This window comes from Gekko japonicus, unplaced genomic scaffold, assembly GCF_001447785.1.
Source record: "Gekko japonicus isolate JY-2015 unplaced genomic scaffold, Gekko_japonicus_V1.1 scaffold65, whole genome shotgun sequence".
Classification (NCBI taxonomy): domain Eukaryota; kingdom Metazoa; phylum Chordata; class Lepidosauria; order Squamata; family Gekkonidae; genus Gekko; species Gekko japonicus.
In genome coordinates, this window is record NW_015165832.1 from 168980 (window position 1) to 177691 (window position 8712).

Sequence of the window (8712 nt, forward strand, 5' to 3'; positions counted from 1 at the left end):
GGTTTCACCTTCTGCATGTCTAATTTGCTTAATCTTATTTACTTTCTGCCTTCAAAGACTGACTTCAGAAACTGACCACTTGGAGAAAATCTATGCTATCCTGGAACTAGAGACATAATACCTCATTTTATAATAATATTTATTGATTGATACTTGATACGTGGAACTCCTGTGGGTGTGCCTTCCATTTAAATAGAGAGGGTGGCTCAGTACGTGCAAAAGGAAGCTCACACACTACTTCTGAAACAAAGACACTCTTCCATAAAGTTCCATATCCCCCTTCAAGAGATGAGTATTGATTAGAATTCAGTGCTACAACCCAAGTGCCAGCTACAGGCACTTAAACCATATTTGTTTCTATGAAACTTAAACTTGCATAACTGGGTGAAGGAATGGAGCTTTACAGAGCTATCCTAAATGTGCCTGCTCAAAAGAAAATTCACTGAGCTCAGTGCTTCCTAAATTGCAATTTAATCCTTTTTAATTTGTCTTGACCTCAAACACTCAACCCACATACATCAATGTGTTTCAGTGGGTATAGATTTGGATGTGGAAAGGCCAGGATGATATCCCTGCCAATCTATGGATTACAAAGCAGCCTGGAGCTGCTTCTCTCCTTCCCACCCACAAATCCCACAAGCCCCCAGAAAGAATGATCAGATAAAAATATAAGAAATGAAATAGATAAATAATAAAATGTTAGCAGAATAATTAACACTGCAACAATGCACAATCTGATTAAAGAGTAGATAAAGGTTTATTTAGGAATTAACATACTTGACAGGAAAGAGGAGAGACAGAGATAGCTGAGAGAGATGGGAAGATGGGAAGACTGAGTGTGGTACTTCCGAGAAGAAGGAGGAAATTGCCCTAGGAGTAGCCATCTAGATACAGACAAGGACAAGGAATGACCCTTAACAGGAGAGAAGGTGCTGACCTCACTATCCTATCTAATTGTCTTCTTGCTGCCCCCTGCAGGGTTGTCTTCTCTCCTTCTTTGTACACCAGACATTGCCTTTTCCAACATAGATATAGCTGAATGGGAGGCATATACAAGCTAGGTTTGTGGGTAGGCAGGAAGGACAGGAGGACGCAGATAAAGGGGAGGATATGGGGGCTGCCACAGAGAGTGAAATAATATGGGTAGGGGGATACAGGGGAAAGTAAGGTGCTCCCCACAAGTCATTGTAGCTTCCCCACTGTGCAACAGGGCCAAGGCTGGCAGCCAGGCTAACACCTCACAACTAGGCCAGACTTTTCCAGGTAGAGGCTGCCAAGGGAAGGAGAAAAAATTGAAGACAGGGGAAAGATAAAAGTGAGTTATCTGGTGGGAAGGAAAGGAAGAAGGAAGCAGGAAAAGGGAAGAGCCTGTAGAGGATTTTAGGGTAGGGGGAAAGAAAATAGTGGTAGAGAGAATAATGAGATGACCCCAGCAACTTCTTTAGGGTCCCGTTTGTTAAAGCTAATTCTGAATCAAGCCATGGAGTGTGGATCAAAAAATCTACAGAATGGAGGCAGGAATAGACAGAGGGAGATTTTTTCTACAAACCCAGGCTTACAGAAAACTCTGAAAAAATGGGGATTAAAATTTCTCAAATAATAAAAACAGCATCAATTAGGGCTGCCAAGTGGGGGCAGGGGGCGGGGAAACCCCCGCTTTGGAGGCCAGATTTCCATCATGGCGGAATCGGGCCCCGGGGGGAACTCCGCCCCCCAAAGCTGCGTTACTGGAGGTGACGCAGCCACGTCGCTCACGTTGGGGGCGTGGCCCAGATCGTCGGGGGGGAAACCATATGGTTTCCCTACGACGATCTGGGCCACGCCCCCAACGTGAGCGACGTTGCATGTCACTTCTGTTGACGTGCTGGCGGCGCATGCGCGCTTTGCATGTGTGCACGCACATCCAGAGCCGGCTCCCGGACCCGTCGGAGCCTCCCCCGCCGGTGAGTTTGCGGGACTTGGCAACCCTAGCATCTATAGCTTTAAGAAAATAATGTCTGCTGAGTGTTCAGTGGCCATTTGGGTGGATGATAGACATTCACAATAATATTTCCAAGCCTTCCAAGCCTTGGTTTCTGTAAAGCAAAGTTGTGAAGGAAAGGAGCAGGGGAGGCCAAAACAGCCCTGGACCCCCCCCCCATTATTTCCCTTGATAAAGTAAGACTCCATGGAGCCATCCCCAGCATGTAGAGATCCCCAGCATGTAGCAATGCCTCTAGGTGGGACCTTGAAATCCCCCGGAATTGCACACCTCATCTCCAAACTACAGAGAACTGGTCCCTGGCAGTGTTCCCTCTAAGCTGAGTTAGTGTGAGCTGGCTCACAGTTTTTTAGCCTCCAGCTCGCTGATTTTTGTCTTAGCTCAGGAAGGATGGCTCCAGAGCAAACTAATTTATGCAGTAGCCAAATAGTTTGCTCACAACTTTAATGCCAGTAGCTCACAATGTAGAATTTTTGCTCACAAGACTCCACAGCTTAGAGGGAACATTGGTCCCTGGTAATGGATGCTTCTATGCCATTGTACCCCACTGAGGTCCCTGTGCCCCCCCCAGACTTCATCCTCAAATCTCCAGGAATTTCCCAACCTGGATCTGGCAACCCTATCCCCTCCCCCGAACCAGCCACCAGTGGCTGGGGGGGGGAACCTGGCAACTCTACCCAGCAGCAACTCGTAACCCGCACCTTGCCTGGGCAACTTTTGCAACCAGGCCAGACCTTTTCCAGGGAGACAGCTGCCAGAGGGTTTGAAGGAAGGAAAGCTGAAGACTGCCTAAAGATAGGCTGGCTGGTTGGTGGGAAGGAAAGAAGGAAGCTGGAAAAGATTAGAGGCTATGTGGGCTGCCAGGGGAAGGAAAGAGAAAATAGTGGGGTAGAGGATACGGGTGGAAATGAGATGCCCCCTGCAAGTGCTTGCAGTTCCCTCCCTGTTTGTAAATAAATAATGCCATGCTCCTCACTGGCCACTTAAACGCTCGCTCAACTGCATGATGTGTTCCAGCTTTTGTTGATCCTTTGAACGACAAGGGTTCCAAGGTCAGGGCAGGTACTGAGACTCATCTCCTCATTGGCTCCCTTGACACACACACATAGCAGAGTAGGACCCACTTCCCTGTGGTAAAATCTCAGGTCGCTGGTGACTGTGTGTGAAAACAAAGTTTGAGTCCAGCGGCACCTTTAAGACCAACCAAGTTTTATTCCAGGTATACACTTTCATATGCTTGCACACTTTGTTAGATACCATGACATGGAAGTTACCAGTCCATACGTATAGGTAGAGGGTGAGCAGTAAATTAGCATACAACAGAAATAGATCAAAATTGGAGACTGATATGTTTATTTGATACATAAATGGATAAACTGATATCTTTATTTCCTTCACTATGTCCCCCCCTAGAATTAAACCCAAACAAATGGTAATCATATAAACTAAGCTTGTTATTCCTGTGTGGTCCTGTTAAACATCTTCATTACGTTGTATCCTAATTTACTGCTCATCCTCTACCTATATGTATGGACTGGTAACTTCCATTTCATTGTATCTGAAGAAGTGTGCCTGGACAAGAAACCTTATACCTTGAATCAAACTTTGTTGGTATCAAAGGAGCCACTGGACTCAAACTGCTGCTTCAGACTAACACAGCTACCCACCCGAATCTATCTGTGTGTGAAAATACCCATGATGTGAGCAGGGCCAATCATACACGTGACCAGATCAGAACTACTGAAAAGGCACATATAATCCCCACTCACTTGTTGTTGGCAATATTAATATATTCACACTCACTGCCCAGCAGTATGGGGATACAACTTAAGGAAGCAGGTCATGTCTGTGTCGGCGTGCGAGAGACTGTGAAAGGGGGCATACATAAAGTAATCACTTATGGATAACTGCAGAGAAAATAAAATAATCCAGTGGGTAACAACAACAACAACCCATTTGTAACTCTAACTCAGCCAAGTACAAGCATGGGTATAAATTTAGATAGTCGCTGGAAATGACAAAAGCTAAAATAAAATTTTAAAATAAACCGCAAGTTTGATCCTCTTATATTTCTCAATTGACTTCTGCCACTTGCATATATAGACTCTCAAAAAAGATCCACACTGACTTTAAGATTATAGTCACATGTCGTGACCATTTTCTTTAGTACGGCAAGGCCTTCACCTGTCTGATAAATGTTCTACTAAAGTGATCTGTAGACCATACTCTCTGTGGCACTATTGTATACCTACTATGAATTCACATCTCAGTGTAAGCTGCTCCTTGGCTTTTTCCTCCCTTTTCCCCGAAATTATTCTTGTGCTGCTATGTTTAACTTTTGGAAGCAATTATATATTCAGACTTGACTGTGCAGCTGATCAACAACAACAACAACAACAACAAATTAAATGTATGTTAAATGTATTGCAAAAAAGGGCTGTCTGTTGAATGCAGATATGTTGAATGTCTGAACTGATAGCGGCATTTCATCCTGAAAACATTTTTCTTCATTTTTTAACCTTTCAAATCCTTGTGAGGATACAACAGGGAGAAAAGAAGCATGTACACCATGGGACTGAAAGAAGTATAGTATTTCCAAAAAAATTGCAACCCGTTAATAATAATAAACTTGTTCCACCTGTATTTTATAATCTCATCTTTTTTTAATATAGATGTGTAAAATGCAAACATAAATCCTCAAAGACTTTGATATTCAAAATTCCCCAAACCAATAATAAACTGTACAATGTTCATTTCCTTTAGAAAACAGATTACCATCAGTCTGAATTATAGTTTAAGCCATTCTGTTCCCGCTTAACTTCTTTTCTATGAACCACAAACATTCCTTAGTTTATGCTCCTTGATGCAAACTAATTCTTAACCATCAAGGCATGCAAACAGACTGAAAACCCAGGGCTAGTCTTAAAGTTAAAATGAAAGGTTAAAATATTGATCAGCTCTATACACCAGTTATTCACATACAGGCCACGTCTTCAATACATTCAGTACCACAGTCTAACCTTCTCAAGCATAAAAGCAAAAATAAATAAAATTGTACATGTAAGAGCACATAGTTTAAACCATAAGACCATTGACTATTATTAGTATTATTACTATTTAAACTCAATAATAATAATATGTTTAAATATGTAAATTTCACAAATAAGTTGTGTGTGTGTGTGTATGTATAGAGAAAGAATATGGCTTTAATTAATGCAAATTTCTATTGAAAATCATAAGGAACAATAGAAAATGCTCCCAAGTGGGTAGCCATGTTGGTCTGAAGCAGTAGAACAAAGTCTTAGTCCAGTGGCCCCTCTAAGACCAACAAAGATTTATTCACGGCATGACCTTTTGTGTGCACGCACACTTCTTCAGATACAATGAAACCGAAATAACAGTCATACATATAGAGTCTGGGTAGTAAATTAGCATACAGAATAATGAAGGTGGTTTTAACAGATTAAAAGAATAACAAGCTTAGTATATATGGTTCTGTTATTTTTATAAGCAGAATCTTGATCAATTTATGATCACTTGTTTTAGAGATATTCTAGCTAAAAGCCAGCAGAAATGGCTACCCAAACGTCTCCAGATTCAGATTCTGAAACCCCTTTTTCTTATCTATTCCTAACATTTCTTAAACCTTGTAGAAACTGAATTTCTGGGTCAACCCCACAAGGAGAACATTTGGACTCATTAATAATATGCAAATAGTAGTAACTCCTGATGATGCTGTAGTTTGATGATAGGTAGATAAAGTTCACTGTAGAAAAACCTGAAAACTGAAACCAGGAATCCAATTCAGGACTACCAAATGGCAGTGTAATAACTTGAGAAAAGTCACCTTCATTACTAGAACAACAACAAAAACAACAACAAAATGTATTTGGGAATGATCAGTGTTCACCAGGCCTTTGGCATTAGCCTGGAACTATTACTTTAAAGTCTTTAGGAATCAGTAACTGCTTGAAATATTTTTAAAGCAGCAAGAGTAAAGAATTAGGATGCCCAATCCTGAATTAAAAGATGTATAAAAACCAGCATTGAGCATCTGGCATTTCCCCCCTCAACAGGATCCTACTCTGCCTTGTCAAGGCTAACTGTACATTGATCTGTAAGCAAAGAGAGCAGATATTACGTTTATTCAGAAGGTGCAAGTACAGAGAATCTTTTTTTTTTAAAGATAGATGTTACAGTTTTCTACCAGTAGCACTGCGATCCTGTACACAGTTAGGATAATTAAAACACTCTTTTCGAATAGGGTCTGAGCTGCCAGTGTGCGGGATTGCCTCTGAAGTCTTTAATGAGTGCTTCTCAAAAGCTTTGGCTCAAAAGATTATATTTCCAAAGCCAGGCTGAGACATCAGCATTACGTCCAAACCTAGTTCATACTTGTGCAACTCTACTTTTTCCCTCTCAGAACTTTAAAACAAACAGAGAAGTCCACAGAGATAAAAAGCCCTTACCTCATTAAGCTGCTGGTTCTGTTGGGGAAATCCTTTAGTAGAAGCAGTAAAGTCTAAACAGACTCTGCCAGATGTTAGGAAAACGTCGGTGGCAGGCTATCACTTCAAAAAAAAACCCCAGAGCACTGAAGACATAAATGAATGTGATATTAATTTTAAAACATTTCTTAGAATGTTTAGCTAGCCAATTGTGGGAATCCTTAGGTCACTTCCTGTTATTCTGATTGGATCTGCTAAAATTAAACTTCAAAAAACCCCACAGGGATGGCAAACATTTGCATACAGCCAACTCACACCTTCTCACACAAACAAAACAAGTCTAACCAGGTTACACTTGTGTCCCAAGAACAAAAGAAAAAAAGCCTTGTTAATGGATGAGGCATTGGTTTCTCGGATAGTGGGTGTTTTTTTTAAAAAACTAAAAAAGACCCTCCCACTTTTTAAAAGGCAGCTTATTTCGGGGAGTTAGTAAAATCTAATTAGGAGAGAAACAGACTGAAGAAATGAGGCCGTCATTTAGACAGCTGAAATAAGCTGGGGGGGAGGGGGATGAAACCAGAAAACAAACTGCACGGAACAGTTTACACTGGCAACAAGCGGCGCAAACGTCCCAGAGCTAAAGGATTTTCCCCCCTCCTCCCTAGTTTTCATTTACCATCACCAAACAAAATCAGATGGTGCTCTTGTCAGATAATCTGTGCTTGTGCCTATACCTATCCCTTCCCACTTGTATCACAAAATAGAGCAGAACAAGAACTTGGCACAAACTGAAGATGGCATACCTCCTGAAGGAGTGACCATGGTTATTTCACAAAGAGCCAACAGAATGTATGGACTTGGCTCACCTTGTTAACCACACTGCCTTTCTGTTTCCAGCAAATACATGCTGTTAATTCAGCATACTGCAGGATCTATTCCTATAGCACAGGAAATGACACCAGCAGTGCAATCCTGAACAGGGTTACACTCTTCAAAGCTCAGTGACTTCGATGGATTTAAAAGAGGGTCACTCTGCTGAGGACTGCACTGTACAACACAAGTTTCCCAGACTGTGGTCATAAAAGGTGGTCCACAAGGAGTGTGGCTCTGTCTGCCTACCAAAGAACGAGTGAGAGGCAGAGGCTGCGTACAGCTGGCTCTGACTTTGCTAAAGGAAGCTGAACGAGACCCATATGTGAGCAAACTCTAACTCAGTTCTCTATCTCCATAATGGAAAAGTGCACCAGACATAAGAATGGGACCACCACATTCATACATGGGGCTTAGTGGAAAGGGGTATTTATATAATGGTATAGCATAGTTTAGTGCCTTTCTAAGGGAGGGAGTGAATGATATATTAGATTTTAGGAGGTTGCTGTTAGTTAGTATTAGGGTGTGTTAAATTGTATTTAGATTAATGAAGGTAAGTGAAATTGTTATTACTCAGTTTAATATATGTCAGATTGTATAGTGTATTAATGAGAGTGGGCGAAACTGTAGAGGGGTGGCGCTGGATACTGTTTATATTGAGAAGGCTGATATGGGGTCAGGAATCCCAATGATTGGGGGACATGGGAAGTATGGTGGTGGGAGAAGGTATTGCAAGGGAAGGAGACGAAGATATGGTTATACTCAGTCTCCTTCCAGCTTTCGTCCCATCCCGAGACATGCTCGTGGTGGGGCTCTCCGATACTGATGTTGTGTAATGCCAGGCCCATAAACAATAAAACCTGAATGTTGCGGAATTATTCTGCAATGCAAAAAGTGGACCTGGCATGCATGACCAAGACCTAGGTAAGGGAAGGTGAGATGCTCACCCTGAAAGAACTAGCTGCACCAGGTTTCTCAGTCCTTCATCAGTCCCGGACAAAAGATCATGGGGTGGGGATATTCATTTGAGAGATATTCTCCTTCAGGCCCCTCCCTGTCCCAAATATCTCTAGTATCAATTGTACTGGCCTGGTGTGGGATGCTGACAAGAGTTTGGCGATCTGGCTGGTGTACCAACCACCTAGCACACAAGCCTGCTGGAGGCAGTATCAGGTTGGGTCTTGGAGTTCTCCAGACTGATGCTTCTGAGGGACTTTAGTGTCTATGCCAGTAATGCTGCCTCTTTGCAGACCATGGACCTGGTGTCTTCCATGGCAGCACTGGGACTTCTCAGATTTATCAGGTCCCACACATCAAGTGGGCCACATACTGGATTTGATCATGGGGATAGACATGGATCTGGCTTCTATTGATGCAGTGCTGTGGTCAGACCACTTTGTCCTGAAGGCCCAT

At 42.3% G+C, this 8712-nt stretch overlaps 1 protein-coding gene across 1 annotated transcript in view; it reads right to left on the reverse strand.

Annotated features, from left to right (window-relative positions):
• EHF (ets homologous factor) overlaps window positions 1–6595 on the reverse strand; it is a 71550-nt gene extending 64955 nt beyond the window's left edge. The window contains exon 1 of the mRNA XM_015410867.1: window positions 6451–6595. The gene's annotated coding sequence lies outside the window, so the exon portion shown is untranslated. The remainder of the gene's footprint in view (window positions 1–6450) is intronic.
• Between the last annotated feature and the right edge of the window lie 2117 nt (window positions 6596–8712).